Source organism: Olea europaea, chromosome 20 (genome assembly GCF_002742605.1).
Source record: "Olea europaea var. sylvestris chromosome 20, O_europaea_v1, whole genome shotgun sequence".
In the NCBI taxonomy this organism is placed as follows: domain Eukaryota; kingdom Viridiplantae; phylum Streptophyta; class Magnoliopsida; order Lamiales; family Oleaceae; genus Olea; species Olea europaea.
In genome coordinates, this window is record NC_036256.1 from 7,929,500 (window position 1) to 7,946,783 (window position 17,284).

General features: G+C 33.3%; 1 pseudogene; it reads left to right on the top strand.

The window, feature by feature from the left end:
* LOC111369019 overlaps window positions 1-13,437 on the top strand; it is a 39,068-nt pseudogene extending 25,631 nt beyond the window's left edge.
* The last annotated feature ends 3,847 nt before the right edge of the window (window positions 13,438-17,284 follow it).

Genomic DNA, 17,284 nt, shown 5'->3' on the forward strand with positions numbered 1-17,284 from the left:
GTTTTGAACCTTTGGAGAAAACTTTCTGCCCATTCATTTGGCATTTGACGTAGATTCGCCAAATCAGCCAAAGTGACTTCGGATTCAGTTTTGTAAAACTGAGCATGAAACAACTGTTCCAGTTGTTGCCATGTTTGAACAGAGTTCGCTGGCAAGTTAATGAACCAGGAGAAAGCTACTCCTGTTAACGAACTAGGGAAAAGTCTCATTTTGTGGTAATCGGTTACATCACCACTTTGGAACGTGAATCGCCCTATGTGTTCCAGGGTAGACACCTCTCCTAAACCAGTAAACAGTGAGAATTCTGGCACTTTGTACCCTCTAGGCCATGGATATGCTTGGTCAACCCAATCAGGATATGGCTTTTTGTAAGTCGGTCTAATGACAGGAAGCACCCCAAAGGCCATCTGATCCTGCACGATTTCCATAATCTGATTTCTCAATATGACATTGGGATCATATGAAATTCCTACAGGCTGATTAACCGGTTGATTTGCATGAGGTCTGATGTTTGGTCCTTGATTGGCAACAAAATTACCATGATTAGAGCCATTACCATTAGCCTGAACATCTACTCCCTCGTTACCACGTGGAATATTCTGTCCATTGTTTAGGACATTATCTCTCACGTTTGGATTACCCCCCAAGTTAGGCATACCACTACTACTATGATTTGGTATTGTAGCACCTCCTTGGTTTGAAGTAGAGGGGCCAGCAAGTGGTTCTACCCCTTGACTTGGATTTGGGACCGAAGGATTATGTCCTACGATCGTCCTAGTTTGAAAGTGACTTGTAAGAGGTATAGCCGGCTGACATATTTGGCCTACTAACTTATTCATTGTTTCGTTCAATGTCTTTAGTTGTTTGGCCATATTGTCATAGTGTGCATTACCACTTTGTGTAAATCTTTCCATATTATGAATACTTCGAAGATTTACCTGTTCAACGACGTCTTGCGTGAGTTTTTACTTGCTCAACGACGTCTTGCGTGAGTTCTCCAAGCAATGCACGCATGGTTCGAGGACTCAGCTCCGTCATTGGTTCGTAACGACTGTTACTGCTCTGATTTTGTCCATCTGTTCGTGGAGAGGCATGTTGCTCCTCATATCGCTCGATTACAGACTGGATTCCTCCCTGACTTGCTCTTTCCTTGTCGGATCTCTGAGGCATGCTGTTTCTCCTTTTACACTTTCAACACCTAACACCACTGTCCCACCGGGCGTGCCAAATTGTTTCGCGCGGGTTAATTCGCTAACAATTAAAGAGGATCAGACGATTGTGTAAGGGACGAAACCTCTTGAGACAAAGTCCCAAAAAGGGGTGTTCTTTTTATTGGCGATGAACTTTACAATTGGAAACGGAAAACAACGTGCCTCCAAGGGGCACAAGCACACGAGTTACAGAAAAGGAAATGTTTAAGTCTAAAAGCTAAAGGAATGAAAATTACATATTCTCTGTTCGAGAGTTTTGGATTCCGTCCCCTTTTACTTCTAAGTTCTTTCTCCCTTTTATACTTCATAGGCGATCCCTTTGTGATTAACTGCTCTAAAAAACTGCTTGATCGCCCTATAACTACCCACTTTCTTTGTAGTGGCCATTTTGTCATGCAACTGTCCTTTTAACTGCTGCCATTATCTTGCATCGTTCAACCGCTTTCGATTGAATCCCTTGAGTCGTGGAACGTGATAAAGTTACTTTAACAACTGCCTCAATAACTGCATCATAATGCGTTATGCTTGTTGATACCTTGGGCGACTTGAAGATTTGGGCGAGACTTTGGACGACCGTATGCCACTCTATTCGTTCAGACTCTGAGCGACTTACAAACTTGGACGATGGCGTTACCGCACTATTGGGCCCCTTATTTGGGCATTCACCTTGATTCGTTCAATTGGATTTCGTTCTTTGAGCTATCTGATTTGGGGATCCTCCAATTGGGCTTTATTCTCTGGGCTGTTCGATTTGGGCTGAATTTTTATGTGTCAACAATTTGTTTCTGACTTTAGGATGGACAATGCCAATTTGCATTGGAAGGCATGCTTTTGATGATCAATATCTTGCAACTGATACATTTATCAAACGACCTGGAAAACTCAAAATTGTGTTTGGTATTCTTACATATCATTCACCTTTTTATTACTCAGACCCTGAATATCTCGCAGGATTTACATTGTTGTTTTGCCTCGTCTATATACTCTTTGAGTAATTATCAGTTGGATCAGTGTATTTGATTTCCCCACTTAATCACCGATTTCTTTAGAGTTGTATGCAGAAGCAGATGACAAAAAGAAAAAGACAAAAGTAAAGGTCTTCAAATTTACGGGTGCTGATGTTTTGTCGCTTTGTCCATGTACAACACTGATGAGGTCTCATTTCTAATTTTATTAGAGTTTTGATATCAGATTATTGAATGACTGGGAACTGATTTATTTCATTCCATACTGTCCATTCGTGCTCTTGCCGAGACCTCAATGAACACTGCATCAGAACAAGTGGCCACCCTATCTTAGCACAAAGAATATCATTCTCAATAAATATGATGGAAGGTACACCATATGCTCGTTTAGTGATTTATTTTCGAAATATCATACGGCTGAAATTTATTGGTGGATAGAACCGTGGACATATTTCAAAAAGTTTATGAATCCAAATGGAAATCAAAGTTTGAAAAGGCAGGAATATGATGAGTCGCTCCATTTGTTTTGTCAAACAATCCGGTTTTGCAAGTTATGTCAAATATAAATGATTATTGCAATCGTATAAGCAGTGACCAGGTATGAACACCAACTCATTGATGATATGGTTGCATATGCTCTGAAGAGTGAAGGAGGTTACGTATGGTCTTGCGAGAACTATGATGGGGACGTGCGAAGTGATTTCTTAGCTCAAGGTATCGGTTATGCAAGTAATTATATTATGGGCTATGGACAATTCTGAATTTGAATAGCATAGTCTTCACATTTTTGCCTCAAGTTCTTACACCCTCAAATTTCCCACCGCACTTTTTTGGGTTTTGGATCACTTGGGCTGATGACTTCAGTCTTGGTACATTTCGTTTCAGTCTCGTGTGTACGATTATCATGTAATATTGTTTAGTATGATCTAATATTGCATTAAAAACATGCACTTATAATTTTTTTGGTTGGCTTCAGGTGTGCCATGACGGAAAGACCATTCAGGCCGAAGCAGCCCATGGAACTATCACACGACAAACAATATAGGGATAACCAAAAAGGAGGTGAAACGAGAACAAATAGCATTGCATTGATCTTCGCTTGGACTCGGGGTCTAGCCCACAGGTAATTACCTGCTTCGATTGAAAAGAAATTTAACAACTAAAGAAATAACAAGTCGATGAATTTTCCAGGGCAAAGTTGGACGGCAATGTAAAACTCTTGTAGTTCACTGAACAATTAGAGGCAGCTTGTATTGCTACTGTTGAATCTGGAAAAATGACCAAGTATCTTGTAATACCTTAAAAAAAAAATAATAATAATAATAATAATAGTAATTTAAAATTGAAGTCAAATATATCAAGCTTAAAGTAAAGTAAAAAGAAAAATGAAACTAAAACCAAAGTGTACAAAGTCAGGCAGTGTTTGATTATAATAATCTAAATCCATTTCATTTTCATATCAATCCATTTATATACAATCCATTTACACACAACATTTATACAAACAGAGAAGAAACGAGAAAGAGAAAAAGAGAGGGAAAAGAAAGGAAAAAGAAGCAAAAAAAAAAAAAAAAAAAAAAGGAGAAGAGGAAGAGGAAGAAAAAAAAAAGGAAAGTTCACCTATGTTGTTAGAAAATAATTGGTCTACATTATTAGACTTGAATTCCTCAATTTTGAAAGATAAGTAAAAAGTTACTTATTGTGAAGTTATGTTTGATCTTATCGTTGTTAGATTATTAGATTAAATTCAATTTTATTAAAGGAGTTACGTATAATAATCTATGAAATTGAGTAAAATGAAAGAAAAATTACTTTTAGTGATTAAAGAGACTTTAGAATTCGTTTAAACGTTAAATGATTAAGTTTGGGTATCGCCTATTTAATTATTGAAATTATTTAAAATAATTAATTAATTATTTAAAAATTATATCGTATTTTAGGCGACGATACTGACATCAGAACAACTTACCAATCGGGCTGATTTTGTGAACATTGTATTGTGAGTGGAAAAATATAAATATTTTTAAAGTATTTATAAATTAAGTTTATTGTTAAAATATGTGCAATTATATGCAATTATGTGTTCGAGTTACACGGTTATTATGGAAATATCTTTTGTTATGATACATGTGGGATTTCAAAAATTGTATACGTTACATTGTGAATTGGAATATGAGATATGATTTTGAGATCGACCAGAAAAGTATCCGTGGTTATATATTTCTTCTAGTTCACCGAGGGGTCTTGACCTTGTTCTATACTACACTGAGGGGTCTTGGACCGGGGATGAAAGGGTCTCAACCGTGTACATATAGTTCACTGAGGGGCCTTGGCCGTGTTCTAGAATTGATTATGAGAAGTTTTTGAGACCGACTTTTGTTCACGGAGGAGTGAAAGGCTCGTGGCGAAAGTTTTTAGCCCGAGGGGCGGATTACAGATTTTAGTCAGAGGGTACATTTTTGATGGATTTTTCAGTACATTTGATGTGATGAGATTATAGCATGATTACCAGTTTATGTTTATATCATGACTTGAGATGATATTTTACCACGCTATATGAATGTCTCACGTTTTGACTATAATTATATGATGTTATCTTGCGAGTTATCAATGATATGAACTCAATTTTCGATAAAAATGTAAAAATAAAAAAGTATAATTATTTTCGAACTTCTCCACTCACCGAGCTATCAACTTATATATTTTCCCGTAATTTTCCTTCAGGTAGAAATTGATTCTTTTTAGCTGGAAGAGCCTAATGATTTCAGAATGAGAGCCACATGACATGTTGAGTGTTATAACTCATTTTGATGAAACACAAAGTAAATAATTTGGGCCCATTGGATTATGTTTTACATAAGCACTTGAATTTGTTACATTTTTTGAAATAACTCATAGTCAGCCTTAATGATAGATTTGACATCTAGTCAGCATCTATCAACGGCGCACGCATTTTGGGTTCATTAGAGTGATTCAGGATGGGTCGTGTCAAAGTGGTATTAGAGCATGGTTTATAAAGTTTTGAAAGTCTTGTTAGTTCATGCATTGACATATTTTGCATATTCAGTGCTTATGGTCACATGTTGTGGTGGCAGAAATCACAGGCTCTCAAGGTCGAATGTATGGAACCAAAATGATAAGAAGATATTTTTAACAGATCCAGAAAAACTAGTGTGTAAATATAATAGTTGCAATGATCCGATGGGTGGAAAGTGTTATTAGTTGTTGGATTGAAATTGTGGTGTATTTAACCTATTAAGAGTTGACCATATTTTAATGATTTTACAGGTTGTTTATGTATAGGCATTCAAAGTGATAGATGGTATAACCACTTAATTATTAATTTATATGTTGAATTATTTGATATAGTTGGCACGATAAATAAAAGAGAATGGTATGGTAACAATCAGTGAGGAAATTTAATTATCTTGGGTGATTTCAATCATTTCGATTATTTATGAGCTGTTGAATATAAGGGATGTGAAAAAAAAAGAAGAAGAAGAAGAAGAAGAAGAAAAAGTGATATACTTCATCATGATTACTTATTTTGGAATAATTTATTGTTCAAGAACTAGAATTAAATGGATATGTGTATTTAGGTATGTTTATGTGAAAAACAAAAAGGAGTAGAGAATGATAAAGTTGGAATTTATTGAGATTGGAAAATTAACATATGAAATCTTGATGGTATATTAATGTGTGAAAGGTTCACATGATAAATATGAAGGTTATTATTTTGTGATCTTAAGGAAAATCGATATAATTAGAAGTTAGAAGGCATATGGTATAGCCATAAGTATGTGATGAGATTATATGATTACAACATAATATGGTGAGTATGTAAATGAACGTAATGATTGTCCTATAGCAAAATAATGTAATGATTGATTTGGTTATTAAGTTAATTAATTTTGTTAAGGCATTTGTTGGATTATTGTGCTATATTCCATACAATTTGGAAGCGTTGAGTTAACTTTTGAAGTTAAGGTGAAATTATTGAAATTTTGGTGATGTAATTTTTAGATTATTCTCAATTTTATTTTAGGATGTTATGAATAAAGTATTCCACTTTTATCGAGATGTATTTGCTATGGAATAAATGGACGATATGTTGGATAGTTTAAAGTCTAAGATGATCATCAGGTGTAAATTTTATACATTGTGGACTGATATCTCTAGGTTACATTATCTTCAGTAAATGTCTTTATGTGACATAAAAAAGAAGGATAATGCATTAATGATAGATCAACGACCTATTTATGGAATAAGAAAATAAATTTTCATGGATTAAATGTTATTATTGTCTCTTTATGGAAAGAAAAAACAAAATTTGTATGAATATAGAAATGTCAAAAGTTTTGCTATCACGAAATTTTGAGAAAACATTTGCTCTTATATCTAAAGATGATAAGTGATTGATTCACGATAATGATTTATGTTAAGGTTTAGAAAGTATTCTGAAGTAAACTCATAAATTATGGATAATACTGTAGATTGTTGAAGATGCATGATTAAAACATGATTTGAAGTTGGTTATATTGGGATTTTGTCATCACATTGCTAGAAATATCAATAGTTATCAATCATCAGACTTTAAGTAGATTTTATTCGAAATGGTGGAAATGGAAATTGTGTATATATTTTTAGTAGGCATTATAGAATTAAAGGAAAAGAACATCATATTGAGCTATCTCAATTGTTTTGTTGGGGATAATTAGAATTTTAGAAAATCATGAACAATTGAATTTTTGGAGATATTGTCAATTTAGAATAGAGGTAGTTACCCTCAAACATTTTTTTGTTTGGGAATTCCAAATACACGGAATGAAAACAAAATAGTATTTAAATCATTGTAAATAGATTAATAAAGGTTACAAGATTCTTTTTAAAAAATATAGTCAGTTCATAGGATAAATTTATAAAATTATATATAGACAATATTGTTAAGTACATGGTGGAATTGGAGTATCTATCTTTGCTTAGTTGTAAGAAGTTATATAATTAAATTACATTATACATTTTCTTTTGATAGAATGTCAGATATTATGAAGACAAGTGTAAAAGAGAGGCTATTAACTATGATTGGTTAATTAAGGGAGACTGAGATAATTATTTATTTTTCATGGAATTGACATATAAAAAAAAAACTAGACACAAATGACGATAATTGAGGTTATATATGATATTGAAATATTCTAAGGACATATTTATTGTGATGAAATTGGTGAAAGAATGATATTCGATTTTAGTACGTAACCGTTGTTATGAAAAAAAAAATGAGAATACCATATATTAGCTCTTAGGAAGTTATTAAAACTATGATGGGAAATATTAAGTTTTGGTACTAAATGTTTGTTGGTGAAATCATTCAATAAAAGAGACATTATGAATAGCGGAAATTAAATGTGAGTTCTATATCCTTAAGTGTTGGACCTCTAGTTAATCGAATTTCGAGGACGAAATTCTTTTAAGGGAGTGAGTTTTGTAATACCTTTAAAAAAAAGATAGAAAGAAAAGTCAAAATCTAAAATTAAAGTCAAATATATCAAGTTTAAAAGAAAAAAAAAATGAAACCAAAACAAAGTGGACAAAGTCAGGCGGCGTTTGATTATAATAATCCAAATCCATTTCATTTTCATATCAATCCATTTACACACAACATTTATACAAACAGAGAAGAAACGAGAAAGAGAAAAAGAGAGGGAAAAGAAAGGAAAAAGAAGCAAAAAAAAAAAAAAAAAAAGGGGAAGAGGAAGAGGAAAAAAAAAAAAAGGGAAAAAAGAAGAAAAAGGAGAAGAGGAAGGAAAAAAATATGAAAGTTCGCCTATGTTATTAGAAAATAAGTGGTCTACATTATTAGACTTGAATTCCTCAATTTTGAAAAGTAAGTAAAAAGTTACTTATTGTCAAGTCATGTTTGATTTTATAGTTGTTAGATTATTAGATTAAATTCAATTTTATTAAAGGGGTTACATATAATAAACTATGAAATTGAGTAAAATGAAAGAAAAACTACTTTTAGTGATTCAAGAGATTTTAGAAATCGTCTAAACGTGAAATGATTAAGTTTGAGTATCGCCTATTTAATTATTGAAATTATTTAAAATAATTAATTATTTATTTAAAAATTATATCATATTTCAGGCGACGATACTGACATCAGAACAGCTTACCAATCGGGTTGATTTTGCGAACATTGTACTGTGAGTGAAAAAATATAAATATTTTTAAAATATTTATAAATTAAGTTTATTGTTAAAGTATGTGCAATTATATGCAATTATGTGTTCAAATTACATGGTTATTATGAAAATATCTTTTATTATGATACATGTGAGATTTCAAAGATTGTATACGTTACATTGTGAATTGGAATATGAGATATGATTTTGAGATCGACCAGAAAAGTACCCATAATTATATATTTCTTCTAGTTCGTTGAGGAGCATTGGCTGTGTTCTATACTACACTAAGGGGTCTTGGACCGAGGATGAAAGAGTCTCGACCGTGTACATATAGTTCACTGAGGGGCCTTGATCGTGTTCTAGAATTGATTATGAGAGGTCTTTGAGAACGACTTTCGTTCACGTAGGGGCCAAAGGCCCATAGCGAAAGTTTTTAATCCGAGGGGCGGATTACAGATTTTAGTTAGAGGATACATTTTTGGTGAATTTTTCAATACATTTGATGTGATGAGATTATAGCATGATTACCAACTTATGTTTATATCATGACTTGAGATGATATTTTACCACGCTATATGAATGTCTCACGTTTTGACTATAATTATATGATGTTATCTTGCGAGTTATCAATGATATGAACTCGATTTTCGATAAAAATGTAAAAATGAAAAAGTATAATTATTTTCGAATTTCTCCACTCACTGAGCTATCAACTCATATATTTTCCCGTAATTTTCCTACAGGTGGAAATTGATTCTTTTTAGCTAAAAGAGCCTAATGATTTCAGAATGAGAGCCACACGACATGTTGAGTGTTATAACTCATTTTGATGAAGCACAAAGTAAATAATTTGGGCTCATCACATTATGTTTTACATAAACATTTGATTTTGTTGCATTTTTTGAAATAACTCATGGTCAGTCTTGATGATAGATTTGATATCTAGTCAACATCTATCATCGGCGCACCTCACGTTTCGAGTCCACTACGGTAATTCGGGACGGGTCGTGTCATATCTTGCTCTCATCATCCATGGATCTAAGTGAGTGACCTTCAAGTTTTTCGCAGTCAATAGTTACTTCTTCTTGTGTCTACGAAATGGAGGTAGAAAAATGTGCATATTATGCAAAGCTTAAATTATAACTTAAGTTGGACAAACATACTTTTTATTTATATATTCCATATGACTCACAATTTATTACTCATTTGTTATTTACACATTTCATAGGGCTCAAAACTTATAAACATTTAAAAATATCACCAAACATATAATATTCTATCATTTTTAACACATATTGTATATTTTTCGATGATGGTGTAGGGTTAAAAGAAATCGGTATCTAAACACAAAAGAGTTCATCAATGCTGTGGCAGACAAGCTAAAAGCGAGACTTTCTTGTTGGCATGGTCACGTGCACATATTTTATACTAAGTATAGAAAAGTTCAGTCATACATAGGAAAAGGATATTGAAAAACAAAAGTTGCTATTTGAATGGACAAGATTCGTTGTTGAACCATTTGATCTTGATCTTAACTGTACAATTGAAACAAGGTTTCTTATGAACATGATATCCAAATTTTTCGGCTTGCTAGATATGGATCATTAAGATTCTATTTATCGATGTAGGCTAATTCAATTCGCACATGTTTAAATTTGAGTAAAATTATTCCTTTGTCAAGATTTTTATTTAAAGAAAATCTCAATGATCCATGGGTCGTAAATTTCACACAATAGCTCTATTTCATGATATACGATATATTTATTATTTGTTTTAAAAGTGATTAATTATCTTTTGTTTGAAATTTTATTAAAAAGAAGAAGGAATAATTAAAGAGTAAAGTGCCATATTATGGCATCAGCTAGGTACGTAGTCGCAATCCCCCGTCTAATCCGTTAAAAAGTCCACTGTCAAGTGTAACCGACGCACTACAAACCGCGTGCGAGAAAACTACCTCTTAACCCTCTAATCCCTATAGTTGACAATTAGTTGGTAAAACAGACGTTTCATTCTTACACTCGAAGCCAAATTTCATGTTCACCCTTGATATATGTTGTTTAAAATAAGTCACTGAAGTTTCATAACCATTGCAATCTCATCTTTCATATAGCCTCAATCGTTAGGATGGCAATAGGGCGACCCGTCAAAAGGAGAGATGGGATGAGGCAATGATTAAAATATTTCCATTTTTCTGCACTAATTATTCATTTTTTTTTATTTTAAAAGAAATTTAAATTAAAAATATAAAATAATATAAAAGGCAAGAATGAAGGCGAGGACCATATCTAATGTGGTGCAGAAGAAATTAGACTTTATAGAAAAAAGGAACTGGCACAAGTAGAAATATGCAACTTCCCGCTTTTTGGAGGAATTTTGGGGTTATTCTTTTTTGATGAAATTTTAGTCAAATTTGATTGGAAACAGTCCAATAAACAAGACTCAAGAGCTTTCGGGCAAATTCTTTCGTTTAGGCGTCTATGCATTTTTCAATTTTTTGGTAATTGTTGTTTTGCTTATATCTCAATCAAATAAATACGGATTTGAATTTCATTTACCGGAGGATAATCCTAGAAATTAAGACTTTCAATTTTAGTCATTATCTTGATTTTTTTCCATGTTTGGAAAAAAAATCTTTTTTTATTATTTTTATTTTTTTCCGAAATTTCCTAGGGTTTTCGCTATATAAGGCATTGTAAGTTCTTTGAGACCGTATTGATTGACATAAATAAAAATTTTCCGTGAGTTTTAATCTTTGTGAGATTTATTCATCTTTTCTATAAGCTTCCGCTACGTCAATATCTCTCATCCCGCCTCGATTCCTTGACGAAATGGGACAATGCAGGGCATGCTTAGATAGAGATATTTTCCCATTCTTATCAATCATACAAAAAATTGGACAAAGAAATCTTGAAACCCATTCTGATCGTCTCCATATATTAATGTCAGATTTGAATTAGACGAGAAATGAATATGAAGTAAAAATATTTCATTGCTTTCTTGTCTTTTTTTAACACGATTTACGCTTGCTTAAGGAGTTAAAACATCTGTTAATACACAATGATGTTAACTGCAAGTATGTAAAATTTAACTTTACAGAGTGATTGTCTTGGAATAGTTAATTTGGTATGTTTTATGAATAAGACTGCATGTATAGGTGCAGTCCTTATAGGGACCTCACAAATTCTTCATTGTGCAGAGGCGGGACCCGCCATGTATAAAATAAAATGAAAAAAATTGTGGAGCCTGACCCCGTGAGTCCTGCCTGGCTTGTGAAGCAGTCCCCTGTACAATATTACAAGATACCCCAGAGAGATGTTGGGAATCTATTTAACATGCGCAGTGAAAAATTAAAACAATTTTCGATTCCCACCAAGAATCGTCTTTGTGTTTAGATAAAAATTGTGATAAAAGTGATACCTTTTACGATCTGTAAACTCCTTTGCTTTATTTTTGTTCCAGCAACTTGGATCTCTTTCCTACAACTGTCCAATTGTTCAGTCTCAAAAGGTAATCCACACAGAGAGCAAGATTGTACTATTAAGATTTTTCTTGTGTTAGCAAGAATAATGAATAATCACTACAGTTTTGAAAACCTTAATCATATTTATATAAGCCCGAAGGGGCTTAGCCTGACCCGGTCCAACATTTAATTAATTCATTTAATTAAATCCGGTTCGTGAATTAATTAATCCAATTAATCAATTTAGGCCTATAAATAAACAACCCAATTAATTAATTTATCTAACACTTGTTAAATTAATTAATTGACAAATCACAATCTCCCAATTCTCTTTTTTGTGTGCGACCCATCAGGTTCCCGATCACGATGCCTAACGACGTAAAATATTATTTTGATCTAATCAAAACTGATAAATTAAAACACCCTTTTAATTTATCACTAATCACACTCGTCGTCCCAGATTGACATCTAGCAATGTGTCAGAGCAATACATGTGATGAGAAAGCAATACATGTGATGAGAAATGTCACGTGGTATGATAAAACAAAACTCGTTCGTTTACCATGAAATTATAATCCCTTCGTCAATATGATCCGATTAATTACGAGATATGGAAGTATGTCAATCTCGATTATCGATAATATCTTTCACTCCACTATTAAGTCAATATAAGTCGAAAACTCCTTTTCGACTTATGAGTACACCTTGGCCAAGAATTTTGTTATCAACTTAATTGAATGAAACGCAGATCATAATCTTTTACTATCTAAGAGTGACGAATCCTTTATTGGTCATTCACAACCTTCATATGATTCTTGACATACCCGAACGATGCCATATTAGCTGCTCTTGGCAGAGCAACATCCAACACCGTCGAAACATGACCGTCATCATATAAGGTACTATGACGACATCAAGTCAAAAGGACCAATCCCACTACCGAACGTTAGAGATTAACCACTGACACTCAAATAGGTATCCATATGAAATCTCTCGAGGGGTCTCCAATGTTTTGTTCTATAACAAAACATCCACGTGTTAATTTAAGCGTCACTACATTTTAACTTGTGAGATCAGCTACTTACTTCACAAGTAAGAAATACCACACGTGATGATCTATCCGTAATAACGATATCCGTATCTCGTCATTACTTACGACCACAGACGATTTAAGATTCAATCATATGTAATTTGTATCTCACAATTACAACTCTTTGTGATTAACAAATTACGAAAATTTAAATTTACGGACTCTATTATTTAATTTAATTTGTCTATTAATTAAATAATAGATCTGTTATTAAATTGCATTAATTATATATCAAAAGTATTTATGTCCAAGATTAATTGGACCTAGGGCATAACACTTACAAGAGATCCCAACTTTGCCTTGGTACTGTGGAACTTTGCCTCAGAAGGCGATGGCTGGATTCTTGCCTTTCAGCGCCATTTACATTGAACTTTACTACATATTTGCCAGTTTATGGGGCCATAGGATCTATACTATCAACAGCATCTTGTTTATAGTCTTCATCATCCTCTTAATTGTAACAGCTTTTATCACCGTTGCATTGATGAACTTCCAGCTTGCCACTAAAGACCATCAATGGTGGTGAAGGTATTACAGCGTATCCCTATAAGAGATGTTTTTACTACTGCTTGTTTAGTTTAATTGCACATAGTCTTCTAATGATGACTAGTGATGCAGGTCTTTTCTTTGTGGTGGATCAACTAGGCTGTTCATCTTTGCCTACTGCTTGTATTACTATTATGCACGATCAGATATGTCGGGCTTCAGGCAATCCTCGTTTTTCTTCGGATACATGGCTTGCATTTGCTACAGTTTCTTTCTCATGCTCGGCACAGTTAGTTTTCGAGCTGCACTCTTTTTTGTCCGTCACATATACCGCTCGATTGAGTGCAAGTAGCAACTTGGTTGGTAGCTTCTCAATACTCTATAAACTTGGCAATCCAAAACAGGACTTCTCAACTTCGAGACTGACCGATCTTACGACAGTGCAGTCGAACACTTTATATTGTTATTTTAGTTTCGGCTTTTGTTGTTCGAAATCTAAGATGGTAGAATGGGCAGAGATGAAGGTGGTCTTTCTCAGTATATGTTTATATTCTTTTTGCAGAATGTCCTTGACACTTGTATACCATCTTTTCATGGTTCATAGTTCAGAATCATCACCTCATGTCCAAAGGGACTCTGCTAGTTGTGTTAGAATGATTGTACACAAATCGATGGCATGTTTCGTATTGGACTCGGCTATATGGTGTAAGGATTTCAAAATGAATTGGTCAACCTCGACTGGCCTACTCGAATCCAACTAAGTTTCAACGTAGACAAAGTTAAAATTGTATACGAATAAAATATTTTATATACAATTTTTTAAAAATAAATATATTGAAAAATTATATAATTAAGTTAACAAATGCAAAGTTTGCTTGGAATTTTTTGGCAAATCGATACAATTGTTGCTCTCTGGTTTCAGTTAGAATCTAAGTTTTATCAATTGTGACAGGAGCCTCTTCAATCTATTGTTGACTTCCACTCTCAAGTCAATAATCTCTAATATCAGCTCTTTCAGGTAGATCCAGCCTTTCCTGATGATCAATCTCTTAAACTTTTATGGAATATAGAAATCGTTGTCAATTAGTTCATTTTATGATGGATATTCAAGATGATTTTGAGCACACTAGGACTTCTTTACTTCATTTCTATTCTCAGCCTACATTTGAGGTTGTTTTCGCAGGGCTCATTTCCAAGGAGACATGACGGAGTACTCGTCAGACTCATGCTACTGATCTGGTTAGGATGGATAGGGGTGAAGTACCATCCGATTCTATGGAATATTTTGGTTTGAGACTTTTTGGGACACGGCACTTTGCAAACTTTTAGGCCTATCAAAATTTTATTGGCCCTTTTAACTTTAAATAGCGTGCAAAAGTACTCATTATCTACCCTAAAACAAAAAAGAGTACAGATACGTATACATGACGGCAACAATACCACAAGTAAATAATAATAATAATAATAATAATAATAATAATAATAAATTTGGAATGCAATATTGGTTTTGCCTTTCAAATTTAATTGATCTAACGATGTAGGATATATAATAGGGGTGCCGTTGATTTTTATCCCGTTTAAATTATTTCTTTCATATTGTTAAATTATTGTGCTAATGAAAGTAAACGATATGTATGATATGATATGATATGATACATTATGGCCATCTAGTATCAAATATATGATATTTATTGAGCTCTTATTGATTTCTAAAAATGTGATAACGATATGATATTTTGACACATGTTTTAAATCTTTTATTTAGGATTGCACCATTATTTGTGTCCTACTGAGTATTCTTATAAACTCACCATTTTTCCTACTCCTCATAGGTTAAACGGGTCGTTGGTGGGCGAGCAATGAGGTGTAGTCATAATACCATGATTTATAAAACTCAATAAAATAAATCCAGTGTAACGTGACTATGGATTTTATTTTCAGCTTTTATTTTAGTTTTATTATTATGTAGAATTTTGTTATTTAGGGTTTGGAATATGTTTTAATTGGTTTTGTTTTACTTAATATTGGTGGAACCAAAAATTTCATGTGGGGACATTTGATTTATTTATTTAATCATGATATGAGTAAGCTATGGCGTAGGAAAATTTTTATTCTTTCCTTTTTATAAACGAATATATAAAATTTTCTACATGAATTTGAGTAAATTACTGCTATATAATTTTTACATATTGCATGCCATGTTAGTTAAAAGTTTAAATGAAATTTTCGGTAACGATTTAAATATTAAAAATTTGGGTTGTTACAACAATTGTTGCACAGTCTTTGTTAATGAGTCATTTTTTTGTTGATAGAAGAGTATAAGAGCATATCCAAGAGATTTTTTAAATTCAAAATACTTTTTATTTTAAAGAGTTAATGCTTAAAACAAACTCAATAGATGGTCTATTTTATCTTTTTAAAATAAAGAGTCACACTTTATACTTAACTCATAAAAATTGCATTTAATAAGTTATAAATTTCAATGATTTACGTTATTCAAATTACATTTGAATTAATTGATTATTAACATATAAAAAATTATGTTTAATAAGAGATGAAGAGATATCAATAAACGTTTCACTGGAAAAAAACAAAATAAAAGATCTTGTTAGATTGCATAAAATGAAAAGAAAAGAAAATCGAAAGGCAAAAAATTCGAGCTTGAAATTTAGATCCGACCACCTTTGAAATTGACTAAAGTATGTTGTAGTTGACAATCAAGCCTGTTCATCCCTTAAAATGTATCTCTAACGTGGCCAACATATTCCAATACCCCTCACGTCCACAGAAGCCTGTCTCTGCACACTAGGAAAAATTGTTTATCACACGTGACCACCTCTGACAAGGGGTGGAGTCGGTCGCGAGCACTCCGACGGTCAAGTCAGTGTTTACTGTTCAAGTGTATGGGTGTGAGAAGGCTTTTGGTGTGAGCCTCCAATATAACAAAAAGTGGGGGTCGATACTGGGTATAACATGTATATAGAGAGAGATATATTCTGAAAGTCTAAAATTACATTACCTTCATATAACACTGAGTGTGAGCTTTTATAGTATAAGAATATTATTTATGACCGTTGGATAGAGGGGCACACGGCTCCATCTGTGCGGTTATCACTTCCCATCTCATGCGTCAATCAACAATAGGCTGTCATTGTTACTATCACTCATTACCTAGCATGAGGCTGTGGACTTGACTAGATAGGTTGGTAGTGGCGGCGGCAGCAGAGACATTACATCAATCACATCAAGATATTGATCGAGAGATTTGGTGTTGGGATCGTTTGCAGACTCGCCACACCTCACTGGGATCGCTACTGGTGTTATATGTCGGCTCGGATTCACATGGGTCGAACGCTTGTGGGGTCGTACACTTGTCCTGTGAGGTGGTTTCTCTCCTATCGGAACCTGGTGACTAGTAGGGTCATAACAAAGCCATTATTTATTTTTACTCATAAGTAACAACAATGAAGACACAACTTTATGTTCATTACAAAACTGGCAACAAATAAGAATAAGAACTAGCAATCGACGCGAAGCTCCAAAAAATACATCTTTTCTTACCACATGGGATATTAAAGAAATTTTCTATTAGGAAGAAAAAATTTAATCAACAGAAGAAACATAAGCTCTCTGTACTTGAGAAAATTACTTCAAACTCTTCATTACCAAATTCCCGTTGATCATCACCTATTTGAAAAGCAGAATTTTCGACATCTACCCCACAAGAATGTACCTCAATCTTCTGTAGTGTTGGAATCTTGCTTAATTTAGAAAGGATCATCTCCAATTGTTTGCAACTTTTTTAACACCAATCATTCAAGTACAAGAGAATAATTGTGTGAAGATTTCCATTTTTTTGAGATTTAAGAAATTAAATTCAAGGAATT